This window comes from Euprymna scolopes, chromosome 5, assembly GCF_053919585.1.
Source record: "Euprymna scolopes isolate OS-2025 chromosome 5, ASM5391958v1, whole genome shotgun sequence".
Taxonomy (NCBI): domain Eukaryota; kingdom Metazoa; phylum Mollusca; class Cephalopoda; order Sepiida; family Sepiolidae; genus Euprymna; species Euprymna scolopes.
Window position 1 is genome coordinate 119287078 of NC_136486.1, and position 15258 is coordinate 119302335.

Below are 15258 nucleotides of genomic sequence, written 5' to 3' on the forward strand. Positions count from 1 at the left end.
CATGAGGGTCTCCTCAGGAAAATTAGATCATACGGTATCACTGGTAGAATACTTAACATAATTAAATCCGTCTTAGATAAGAGAAAAATCCAGGTTGTCCTCGACGGTCGTACATCTAAACAATATAATATAAATGCGGGAGTGCCCCAGGGATCTATCCTTGGACCTCTACTGTTCCTGATCTTCATAAATGATCTCCCCGACAAAATTGCCCTAAGATGGGTATATATGCTGATGACACCACACCCTATAGCAGGCACGACAGGAAAACAAATGAACATATATCTAAAGTAATGGCGGAAACACTAGAGGATGACCTCCAATCAGTAGTGGAATGGGGGCAAAAATGGATGGTCACGTTCAATGCCGCCAAGACTAAACTGGTTTCATTCAATAATTACAAGAAACCTTCTCTACCACCCATAGCAATGGCCAACGACTCTTTATCTGAGAGTACGTCTTTCAAGCTCCTTGGCCTAACGTTCACAGGAAACATGAGTTGGAACAATTACATCGAGGGCATTGCTAGGGCCGCTGCAAGGAATGTGGGCTCACTCTACCGTGCTAGAAAACTACTAACACCCGAAAGTATCCTGCACCTCTATAAGGAAACCATTCGCCCATGTATGGAGTATTGCTGTCACATTTGGGCTGGTGCATCAGCTACTAGTCTCTCGCTCCTTGACAGGGTTCAAAAGAGAGTCGCAAATCTGATAGGCCCTAAACTGGCATCTAAGCTTCAGCCTTTGTCCCATCGACGAAACGTTGCATCCCTCTGCCTGTTCTACAAGTATTATAATGGATAATGCTCTGATGAACTGAAAGCACTTGTGCCCCACGACGTGAACACCCTCGATAGACCCGACAAGCTGCAAAATCCCACCCCCACACTGTAGAGATCCCTAGATGTAAAAGATCTTTCTACTCCGGTAGTTTCTTCCCCAGAACCGCTAGACTGTGGAATTCCATTCCAGGTCACTGCTTCACCAACTGTACTGACATGCAGAAGTTCAAGTGCAACGTGAACCAACATCTTGCTGGCCAAATCCCTACATAGTACCCCAGTAGTTGTTTTCCCTGATAGTAGCCCCCTACCCCAAAGTGGCAATGTGCCTTGTTTGGGGTGAAAATTAAAAAAAAAAATACGAAACTAAAATTAACAGTAACGTTAATGTAACGTTTTTACGGGCATAATATAAATATAGAAATAAAAATTAAAAAAAAATCTTTTTATAAAAAAATTATTATGGGAAATAAGGAAACAGCGAAATCTAATTTAGGAACTCAACGAATATGATGTATAATTTTTTTTTTTTTAATGGCTAAGGGTTTTCTGTAGAAACTTCTCATAATTCTGTACTTAAATAAGGGAACGAAAATTAGGTGATATACTAATATTTAAATAGGCTTTCCGGTAGTTACCGTAAAGGTAAATGTTTCTCACATGCTTTTCTCGTTAAGGGAATTTTTCCTTTTTTCTTTCGTTTTCTTTCTCTTCAAAATTCTCTATTGTCAAAAGTGTTTTTATTCATAAAGTCTGAAGAAATGCTGGTTTTTGAAAATTTTCAAACGATGTTTGAAATTGTCGACTGGACATGGAAACAATTGTAATGTAAAATGAAATACACATTTTGTTCCATCAAAACCCTTTTCTGAAGTCTTGATTTTGCTTATATATATATATATATATATATATATATATATATATATATATATATATATATATATATATATATATATATACTGGTATCTGCGAGGCTAAATGCAGAGATATGACGTTGATCTGAATATTGTGAAGCCACTTTTGTTATCGTTACGATTAGATCTTATTTGTGTATTACGGGTTAATAATGTTTTGTTACTGATTCTTAAACAAAGACTAGCGTATTTTTTTTTACTTTATCATTCCCAACAATTTGAATAAGCACACATTGCTTTTACGTGTGTCTTATATTCTTTATTCAGCACAGGTTGAATTTGAATACTTTATTTTTCACCTAAATTATAATTATTTATTGCTAGTTACTCATTGCTATTTTAAATATTTATTTAGTCTATATTTACACAGAAACATATGAATTTATCTAAAAGTGAAATTTCTATCTCATTCATGCAATTTTGTAAATATTGAAAAACTTTAAAATGTATACATTTAATTCTTATTTATAATCATTACTTACATGTTTGTTATTTTGATAATTGCCTGCTCTCCATCATCGAAATATTATACGCTTGCTTATTGGCGAGTGCCCACTTTTTGATTTTGCTTCAAATAAGGATTCACTTGTAAGGTTTTGTGCATGCATCTTTGTTATTTAATGCCCTTTTTATTTGTTTTACGGTGTTCTAAAATCGAGGCGATATTTTCTTTGTATTTTTGTTATTCGCTTAACCATGGCGAATTATTGTGTTTTGTAAATGACACCTTAGTTAAACAGTCATTTCCTTTAGTTTTCACAATAGAAAATTTCTAAAACTACGATTTCCCTCATCTAAACTTATATATTTATATTTGAGAGATTGATATTAGTGTTTGTGTTATTATTTTTTTCTAATTATTACCCCACTGTTCTGATGTATGTGTAATTGTTGCTATATTTATCTGATTATCACCGCATTATGTGGGGTTCTTATCTTTCAGGTACTGCGGACTGAATCAATGAGTATTTTAGGGCGAACTTATCTTTCACGAATTGTTTTTTTGTATGTTTTTTTTCTTAGAGAAGTTCACTGAAATATATATATATATATATATATATATATATATATATATATAATGTCAATTTTGTGTTGTTGCTTTTTCAGTGATAATGAAATATTCGATATAAACGTCTCCTACCTAGGAGATCAATGAAATAGGGTTTTCCTAAGGGATATCGGCCATATATTAGGACATACCCACCTATCTATCTATCTATCTATCTATCTATCTATCTATCTATATATATATATATATATATATATATATATATATATATTATAAAGCTGAACGTCTGTGTGTGTGTGTCTGGTCACGAATAGGCTCCTATATTAGTGACTATTTAAAAAAAAACTGATTACATATAATGATAGAAGATGTATCGAAGATCAGGCATGGGTATGTTTGATCTGGCATAATGGTGGTTCATAAAATTTTTTAGGTCTGCGTTCGCGCCTGGCCCCCAAAATATGGAAATACAAAATGAAAAAAAACACGTTTACAAGGGGTTTGGACATAGATGTACATAATAATATTTTGATAAGTATGTTTACAACTTAAATAGATTGGTATTATAAAATTGTGGAATCTGCGTTCGCGCCTGTAATTCATGGAAATATGGCACAAATTTAACAAAGACTTTCATATCTATTTGCGTAAGTATACTTTGATAATTATGTTTGAAGAAATATGGTATAAAAAAGGTGAGGTTCCACAATAACACTTTAACGTTAATCTTAATTCACGTTAGCTTTTATTTAATTTTTTAGTTAAATCATATTGTGTCGAATAAATTCACCTCATAAATTCACGTTCTTGAAAGCCCCCCCCCCAAAAAAAGTCGGTACTTTAGACTATTCTCGACACAAATGTTGCATAGTACTTTTCCTTCTCCACTTGGACGTGGCACGCTTTCGAAAAAAGATAAATAGATAAATAATAAAAAATAAGAATGTTACTTGTAAACGTGTCAAAAGAAGGAAAAAAATCCTTCTCACGTGGTTACGTGTCTTTTGAAAAACATTTACATAACCTTTTTATTTTTATTTATATATCTGTTTAAGCTTTTTTGTCAGTGTACTAGAAGGAAGTCAGTTGATTACAACCCTTTCTGCGTGTTCTTTGCATTACAATAGTGCAACCCTGAATTCGACGGCGCAATACTACACTGTTCAATACTGTAAAACTGAAACGAAGCTGCTCTGATTGAAAAGGGCGCCATTTTGTTCTTATTCATATTTATATCGATTATTTGCTTAAAAAACAAAAGTAATTACGTGTTTACTTATTGATTATCCCATTTTGCTGTTTCGGATTATTTTACTAAATTAAGTAAAGCTTCATTATTTTTCAAAACTGTTTTTGTTTCTTTGTTTTTCGATATTTCGTCGATATTATGTAGTAAGAGTGTTTAGTAGAAAAGCAAACAAACGACTACCCGAAAAAATAAATATACAAGAAATAAATGTTACCATAATCAATTCAAGTTCAGTTCATGTTTTTTTTTTGGTTTTGAAATAGTTTTTAATACACTTTACATGAAATAATTTCAGCGAACCGAAATTAAAACGAAATTTAAGGCGATTACTACTTCAATGAATTTTTATATAAACTACACATGCCATAATCGAATATTCCTCAAGCACAAAAGAACGGAAAACATACAAATATGCTTATAAATATTCCTTACGTTGATGAAACTCTCTTAAATTGTTGACACAGAATGGTTAGGTGCCTTTCCTTCAAATTGAAAACGGGGCTCTCCATTTCAAAGTCGTTGCTATTTTGATTTTTTTTTAAACTGGTTCGTAAATTAATTTTTTTTTTTTACAAACTACTTAAAAATACAAACCAATTAACTTTTCTATCATAAAAGTAACTTTTATTGATTATGGTAACATTTATTTCTTGTCTATTTATATTATATTATATATATATATATATATATATATATATATATATACATATATAACATTTTCTCTTTGTAAGGGAACATCATTGTATTGTCACTCTTGGCTACGAATGGAAACAAAGTTGATATAAAAAATATATTTTCGCGAAAATTATCTTTACTTTCATCATATTTTGCTTATGGTAAAAATTTTTATGATCAGAACCTACCTCTTTACAACCCCCTCCGTTTCCTAACCTATCATACTTTCATCAATCACAGTCCATTTTCTGTAACTTGTTTTTGAACCCAGTCAACGACGGGTACTTCTGCTAGTATATATATATATATATATATATATATATATATATATATAATAAATTCCACAGCCAAACAACGTCGCAGCCCACAAGAGCCATGACAGTCAAAGAACCGGAAGTCCAAGACTCGAGTTTCGCCCTCATTTGGCTCGTCAGTTAGACACATCCGAACTCAGGATTCGAAACCCGAGCCTATATATACATATATATATATATATATATATATATATATATATATATATATATATAAATTTATTTTTATTTTGTGTTTTCTAAAGTAGTATTCTACATACTCGTGTTTCACTGGTACTACAATATCCTAGCGTAGCTTGGCTGTATTAAAGTTGTAACCAAATTGACTACAGTCGCGTGCCTATAATGTAGGCACCTCCAAAATTCACCACAAAATTACCCCCCTCCATGTAACACGATGAAACTTTATTATGGTTAATGTTATCAATATAATATTTATAACATTTAAAAGATCAAGGGCAACATACACTAGGAATGATTATTTAAAAAAAATTCATCGTACGAAAATAATGAAATTGCTAGACGAATATCGTGTTTAAATAATTAGCATTTTAAAATAACGTTCCTATGTAGTAAGCATTTCGAACGTTCAAACATACCAGTGTTAATAAATCTAGCAAAAATCAACTAATGATCAGATTTGCGTGAATTTTTCGATACTTATTTATTTTTAAAGGAAATTGCATATAAAATGCAGGTTCCGTAAAATATATGAGGGAAAATATTTTTTTAATACGTGTTCCTCCCTCATATTAATGTTTTCGAAATTTGAAAAAATATATTTACATCGATCGAAATTTGTATTTACTATGAAGCATAACAGTTCAAATATGTTAAAAATATTTCTTAAAAAAATTTAAATACACATATTGAACAAAAACTTACTTTAAAGCTGCAATTAAAAAATTGATATAAATTTAATATTATTATGTTTTTAATAGCGTTTTTTATAATTAATATATACTATTATCATTTGAATTGCCAAGAAAAAGGAACCTCGTAAAAATTAATTATTTGTACAAGATTAGCACGATTAAAATTCTATTATTTCCAAACATTCCATTACAACATAGATTTTTAATAAATGTTTTTAATTTTTTTAATATTTAATTTTCTAAACATCGTATTTGTCAGCTATTTGATCACCAGATACAAACCGATTAAAATATTATTGCACAATTTAAAACAGGTCAAGAAACTAGATATCCAGGCTAAATAGAGCACACACAAAGTAACAGGTAAACCAGAGGTCACATAGGCTTTTGTCCGATAAGTGCATGTTCATTGGCTGATAGGTAGTGCGCGATGGATACTAGAAAGCTGATTGGCTACCTTTAATCTCAATAGAAGATTCGTATATAAAAACAACAGACAACCACAAAATTCGCGCATAAGCCTGAAGAGTCCTAGAGTGGACGAAACGCGGAATATTCAGTGTAGCTTAATCGCCATATATATTTTATGACTTACTATATATATATATTCTATATATATATATATATATATATATATATATATATATATATATATATATATATATATACGTTTTGAATGAATTCAATTTGTTTGAATATATCGCAAAAACAAATAACATCTACGTAAACTGACATATGTCCAAAGAGTCGTACAAGATGGTACAGTAGTAGGAAGGACTTTGGTCTGCTTACCATGGATCTCGAAAAATTCAGCCTCTCTGTCGAGTCGTAGATGACGAAACACGTGTCAGGGGATAAGCGTTACAGGGAATGAAGAACACCGAAGCTGTAGATCTACCTGTTCTACACCCCCACCATGCATGTCTCCATTGCTTCACCACCGTTCCACGCTCCCCAAAAACTGATACCAAGTAATAAAAACATTAATAATAATAATAATAATAATAATAATAATAATAATAATTATATATATATATATATATATACAGATAGATAGATAGACATAAGCTGGTCTATGTGAGCATTGCACATAAGTAGAGCTTACTAGTGCTAGTATCAAATATATCTAATATCTGTAAGTTGGTCAGAAGAATCCATATACCATCCCTGTATAAACTAAACAGGTTACATGCGTCTGTGTATGTGGTTCTCATATCTATCTTTCTATCTCCCTCTCTCTCTTTCTCTCTCTCTCTCTATATATATATATTATATACATATATATATATATATATATATATATATATATGCGATAATAATAATATATTCCACATCCAAATAACGTCGCAGCCTTCAAGAGCCATGACAGTTAACGAACGGGAAGTCTAAGGGTCGAGTCTTGGACTTCCGGTTCGTTGACTGTCGTGGCTCTTGTTTGTAAGCATTTCATCCAAAGCATGAAAATTGTTAAACAAAGTGTTTTTTCTATAGGCTTTAAAAATAAAGGTAAAGATTCAATTTGAAATTTATTTATCTTCAAAGTGCACGTTTATAAATTTTACAAAGTAAGGTATACAAATTTAATTTAAATTGAATCAAAAAGTTACCTTGGATTTAGTTTATGTATTGTACATTCTGTTGCACTTTAAAAAAATCCTCGGAAATTTATATCTATATCATTAATTGTTAGATAAAAGATAATGTTTTTAAATTGCAAGAAAATGTACATTATATAAAATAAGTCCAAGATAATATTTTGATTCAATTTAAATTAAATTTTTATACCGTACTTCGTAAAATTTATAAAAGTGCACTTTGAAGATAAATAAATTTCAAATTGAATCTTGTACCTTTATTTTTAAAGCCTTTAGTAAAATCATATTGTTTAACAATGTTCCTGCCTTGAAGAAATATTTTCTAACTTGTGTCTTATCTTTTTAAGATTATATTTTAAAACTCTCATTCTCTCTATTTCAGTTTGTATTTCTCCTCACACATCAACTCATTTTTGCACCCCCTCTTTGTATTCTTACAGGTCTGAATAATGTCTCTGTTTCATTTTGAATTTCTCCTCACACCACAACTTATTTTTGCAATCCCCTTTTTGTATTATTACAGGTCTGAATATTCTCTCTGTTTTTATTTGTATTTTTCCTCAAACTACAACTAATTTTTTGCAACCCCCGCTTTGTAATACAGGTCTGAATAATGAGAAAATCTGAATTTTTTAAACAAAAACTTTAAAATAACGTTTTTAGATTAAAATATTTAAAACTTCTTTCAGAATAGAACATCTTTAAAATTTAATAAGGAACGTATTTCATATAGATTTCATTAACAAATATTCAGTACATAACGAGAAAAATAGAAAGGACTGTATGACTTGTTACGGTCAATAGTAGTCCTCGCCAGCGAAAGTTTTTGTCATTGTTATTTTATTATTATTATTATTTAAAACATTTTGTATCCTGCTCTTTCGCGCGATTACTAATATATATATATATATATATATATATATATATATATATATATATATATATATATATATATATATATATATATATATATATATATGTATATATATACAGGGGTTGGACAAAATAAAAGGAACACCTTAAAAATCAACAAAATTTCTTTTAATATGGTGTCGGTTAACCTTTTATGACAGTTACAGCCTCAGTTGTCTGAGGTATTGATTCATAAAAATTGTGAATTGTTTCCAAACGAATTTTATCCCATTCTTTAGCTAAAACATCCTCAAGTTCTGTTAGAGAAGATGCCAGTAGAAACCGATTTCTTACATGAATCTCTACAATCGACCATAAATATTCAATAATGTTGGGAATTGTGGTGGCCAAATCAGATGCTCAACTTCATTGGAATGCCCTTCATTACATCTTTAATTATTCTAACTGTATGGATTGGGACATTATCATCTTGAAAGATGGCATTCTCCTCTGGACACAGTTCTTGAACCATAGGGTGAATTTAGTCTCCAAAAATTCCTAAATAGTCTTGTCTGTTAATTCTTCCATGAAGAGTAATAATTGATCTAGCAGATTTCCAAGAAATAGCACCCCAAATCATCACATAACCCCCACTATACTTTACGATTGAGATAAGGCAGTCTGGATAAAATGCTTCTTTTATCTGTCTCCAAATGTAGATTCGGCTGGTGGTCGAAAACAAGGAAAATGATTAAGAGAACATCAAATTTGTTCAATTTTGGAGGTTTTTACACCACTCTAATTGCTTTGAATAATTTCTTTTAGAGCAGAGGTTGTCTAATTGCAGCTCTTCTGTAAAATCCAGAACAGTTTTTTGTGGAAACTGGGTTCTTTAAATGTTTATTGAGCTCTGCAGTGATTTTAAGAGCTGTGGTCTTGTGATCTTCTCTGACAATCCGCTTAAGAGTCCGACGGGCTCTTTCAGACACCTTCATATTTCGACCAGACTTGTGCTTTTCTGAGGACGTTTTTCCTTCGCTACTAAAAGCAGTCATTACTTTTGAGACAGTGCTTCTTGAAACGCTAAACATTCATGCAGTTTCTGTTAAACTAGCACCTGCCATACGAGCTCCAACAATTTGGCCTCTTTGGAAGTCCGTAAGGTTTGCCATTTTTATAGGAGAAGCTTTTGATAACTTTAAATATCTGGTAAAGAAATTTATTTTAATCAAGCAAATCATATGACATAAATAATAAACAAAAAAGCATTAAAATATGTCAAGATTTGATTGTTTAAAACACGTTCAAAGATTGATGCCAGAAATGTTAGGTGTTTCTCTTATTTTGTCCAACTCATGTATATATATTAAATGAATACTCCTCCCAACATAAACAAATCTTTCTCAAACCGAACATGTAGTAAACATTTTATGGCCTTGATTAAATTATGCACATAAATAAATCAACTTTGGATGTTTGATGAAAATTTATTACATCATTTTCATGGATCAAATTTAATACAGATACAAATTTAGAATTTTAAATTAAGAAGTTTTAATTATAATTGAATCTTAAAGCTTTTAAGGCACAGTGTCATTGTTAGATTATTGCCTCCATAACATACTACAACATTTATAATCATCTGTTTGCATGTATAAATTATATTCTACATAAAGATATATAAATATGTGCAATGGTAGATGTATTGCATTAAGCATTAGGAAATGATACATTCATCCGACATTCATGTGTGAATAATCCAAATAAAATTGGAATACATATATAAATATAAATCGTATATATGAATATGTATGACAAAATGCTATATATGTACACACACACAAATACACTCACACACTTACACACACCCGCATATATATATATATATATATATATATATACTAGTTTTCTACGCCTATACAAATCTACGTACGTTTCTCTATATGAAGATTATTTATGTTCATATATATAAAAATATATGCATACATACAGACAGACATACTTACATACATACATACGTACATACATTATATATATATACATATATATATATATGTTCATTTAAATAAACACAGGCATACATGTATCCCTATATATATGTATATATATATATATATATATATATATATATATATATATATATATATATATAAATATGTACTTTTTCCCCTTTAATAGCTAATTTTTTTTAGATAAATAGACAATATATTTACATGACATGGCATGCTTAAATATTTACAATATTATATGCTATAAAAATATTAGCGGAAACGAAAAACAGATTTGCTTTATGATGAAATACTTTTTAATGCATTTTATATGTTTGCATGCCTAAATTACATTTCCCTGTTTATAATTTTTGCACGCAATAACGACTATCAAAAATAAAATGCATAAAAGTTTTCTATGAGCATGTAATCTAAATGTTTTTAAGTAGTTGTTTGCTGTCGGAGACATGTTACAAGTAAGTCATGTGAAAGAAGTTTGTTTTTCTGCATATTAACCTTTTTTTTATTTACAACAGTTTCTCTATGGTGTACTTTTTTGTGTCATTTACTTTCAGTGAGTCAGTTGCAAAATATTATTTATATCAGCATTCACAATCATGTGATGCAAAGCTATCCTATAGAAATAATACGGATATTATATATAGATATATAACTCAGGAATTTACATGAGATATATATCTATTTTTGGTACTTATTTCAACAGTGACTAATAGATGAATAAAGCCACGCAGTAAGCTTCAAGAATATGGCTGTTAAGCTACGCAGAATTTTTTCTCTTCCTTGTTATATATATATATATATATATATATATATATATATATATATATATGCATATGTTTCTGTGTGTGCATGTGTGTGTATGTGTGTGTGTATGTGTGCGTGTATGAGTTCGCATTTTATAGACTCCAACACAGCTGAAAGATTTTCTTCAACATTTACAGAACTTTAATGCATAAATCGGGAAGTGATCTTAGCTAAGTTTTGTCTCAGATTCGTTATTTTAATTTATCTACCATCTGTAAAGCCTTTTATTCCATGGCGATGCTTAGCAACAATGATAGAACAACTGGTTGTGGACATTCTACTGTGGGTAAGTTGATAGTGTTTTTTTATTTATTTATTTTTGCATGGCGTTGTCTGGAGATTAAAACTGCGAAAGTAAATTTAAAATTTCTTTTTATTAACTGCAAGAATCTCATAAGATTTGAATATCTACGTATTTTTGCATAACGTTGTCTGTGGTTTGAATCCCCGGATGTAAATTTCTTTTTTTTTTCGTTTACTGGGAATAAGTTAAAAAAAATATTTTATTAAAAAACAATAAGTTCTCTACAGTGCAATGCAGAATAACGTATAGTTTAGACTAAGTTACTGCATGGAGGCATGTGAAGCTTCCTCCCAGGCGATTTCAAAGACTTCGCTGACAATATAAAATTGTGAAAGATTCATTGATCATCATTCAATCCCGGGAAACGTCGGGTCTTCTGCATATATATATATATATATATATATATATATATATATATATATATATATATATATATATATGTATTCCAGTTATCTCCACCACAAACAAGAGTATAGAATTATTCGGCATAAAGACTCCCGATTATCATCCAAATTATCCCTGTAAGCAATAATCGACTTTTATAAAGTTTGATGCCACAACAAGTACAAAAATTAACGTACGAAAATAAACAATAAACACCAATATATATCTAAAAAAAAAAAAGAAAGAAGGCGATTATCTAATAAAGTCTTAATGTTTTGTTTATAAGGAAGCCCCCACTTGTCAAGACCCGGAGGCCACTCGGGGATAAGGGTTATTGCGTGTACAGTAATCAATGGGACAATATCGTAGTAATCGTTAGTAATGGAGATCTGATAAAGTATCTTACTAAAGGGGGAGGTTTATTAGGAACTTGTTTATGTTGGACCTGAAAACATCCAAGTTGTAGTCAGGTAGAAAACAGGTAAACGGAACAGAGTTCCAAAGGCGTGCACTTCTAAGAATGAAGCATTTTTTCATGGAATTTACGTTTTGATTTAGACACAGATAAAACGTGGGGGAAATTATTGACAGTGGTTTCAGCTAGACGGGTGATTATTTTGAAAGATAAGCGGGAACAGACCAGAGATTGGAGTTCAGACGAGCACTTGCCATAGAAATAACGATAAAACAAGGACAGGTTCTCAACGTCCCTTATGTGGGGGAGAGGATGCAGGGAATAGAAAGGGCACGCCCACTACGCTACGAAATCTATTGTATACTCTGTCAAGGCAGGATAGGCAATTTTTAGCAGCTGCTGCCCAGATATGGCAGCAGTACTCAATCCTTGGGCGTACTTGGTTTTTATATTGATAGAGAATTGCATCAATAGTGAGATATCTACTGGAGCGGTAGAATGATCCCACCATTTTCCCAGCAATATGGTTTCCGTTCTGCTAGATCTACAGCAGATATGCTAACGATTATATCTCATAGGATTAGTGAATCTCTCGACAATGGCTTCCTCCCTTGGGCAATTGCTCTTGACATATCCAAAGTCTTTGATAAGGTATGGCATAAAGGCATGCTTCACAAGATTTCCACCTGCGATATAACTGGAAATGTTTTCTCAATTATTAAATCATTTCTCTATGATAGGTTCATAAGAGTAGTGGTTGATGGGCAGAAATCAGAAGCCCACAGTATAATTGCTGGTGTCCTTCAAGGGAGAATTCTGGCCCAAATCCCTTATAAACTTATTATTCTCCGTTCACGAGCTTCGGTCATGAGAATGTGGGGGTACCAAATTGGTTAAAGGGAAAAATATTCCCAACTCGCTTTTAGGTAAAAATGCACTTTCGTACATAATTGAATTCATTCAAAACATATCGTCAAAAACGAAAACAAACAACATATACATATATATGCATATATTTCTATATTTATTAATATATATATATATATATATATATATACATTTTTTTGTTTTTTACATTTTCACCCCAAACAAGGCACATTGTCACTGTGTTGTAGGGGGCTACTATCAGGGGCAGCAGCTACTAGGCCACTATGTTGGGATTATATATATATATATATATATATATATATATATATATATATATATACATACATATATATATATGAGTGAAGAAAATAATTAAATTTCATATATTAAACGGATCATTAATTACTCAGTGATAATAGAAACCGCATAAAATATAACAAAAATATAGTGAAAAAAATATAAAACTATAGAACTATAAAATCAAAATAATTTGAATTGAAATCGATTGTATGCAATAATACTTCATTTAATTCTTAAGACATGCTAGCTGCTTTCCCTCGAAATATTAACGTTGAAATTACATTTACTTTCTTATAGTACTCACGTAAGGTGGAATATCTCTTTTGTATTAGTAATACGATGATTCCGTTACAAAACATTTAGTAAGCACTTTTTTATAAGACATAATTCTTAATGAGAAAAATAATAGCACTATAAATCAATCAAATACATATTTAAGTGTATATCGGCATACTTAAAAAAATAATCTTAAACCTGCAGTCTATGATCTTAATGAAACAGAAACAGATTTGTATTTTTTGCATAGAAACAAATTTATATTATTAAGTAAAACTTATTACTAGCACGTCAAAAATAACCAAATAAAAGAAACGCTTGAGATAAACATAATGTATGAAAAGTACATGCATAACACCCCAACCGGCGTTGCCCGGATCGTAAAATACGCATAAATATTATATTTTAATTAATATAGAAAGTGAGATATGTGCATGCGAGTATTAAATTTATTTCTAAACCGTTAATTTCTAGTAAATAAAAAAGAAAAAAAATATTGAGATCGAAAACAAAATCTGAAAGCTGTGAGCCAAGTAAGATAACGATTATATAGCGTGACTCAGTGTTACAAAGGTGTTTTCAAACTAATTATTCTTGACATAAGTAATATGTAACGTGAATTATTAACTCATGCGTATTTGTAAAAAAAGATGGAAAACAAAAAAGAATCCGATAACTCCACGTACCAATAGTGACATCTTTCAATGGTGAACTCTTTCTTTTTCTCGTCGGAGTAAAAAGAATTACAACATTTTCTACATCTTATCGAAAAGCACTTTCCCGCAAACAACCCCTTACTCAAAATTCTCAATAAAAATACCATAAAGTTATCCTACAGCTGCTGCGAAAATTAGAGATGATAATTAAAGCACATAATAACAAAATATAAAATAAAAACAATGTAAACAACAACAAAATAAACAACAAAAAATATACACCATGACAAAAATAAAACTAACACTAAAGACACATATATAACTAGCAGAAATAATAATAATAATAATAATAATAATAATAATCATAATAATAATAATAATAATAATAATGATAATAAACCAACTCCGAAGCAACAACCATACGAGAAATAAAAATAAAAATACTAATAACGAACAAGATAAATGCAACTGTAGATACCGCACATTTTGCTCACTTCAAAATAAATGTCTAATCAAAAGCATAGTTTTCCAGGACACAATAATCGCGAAAGAAAGCTCGAATAACAAGAAATATTAAGTAGGTATGACCTCCTTAGATTTCAAAATTTGATATTATTACCACAAAAGTATATTCGACAAAAAAACACCGTATGAAAACAAAGCTAGCAAATGAATACTGGGAACTCAACGAAAGCGGCCGTTCGCCGATAGACGAATGGAAAATAATAAGACAAGCAAACACCTGTAGAGACTTAGAGGACCCATGTAGATTATACCTTCTTGAAAGAACGCCATCATCTACTAAACTGTAGACAGACAACCACAAAATTCGCGCATAAGCGTGCAGAATACTAGAGTGGATGAAACACGGAATATTCAGTGTAACTTAATCGCCATATATATTTTATAAATTACTAAATAGCTCTTCCTATGTGTTGAGCACTTTTGAAGTAAATGCTTAAAGATTACGCATAAATTT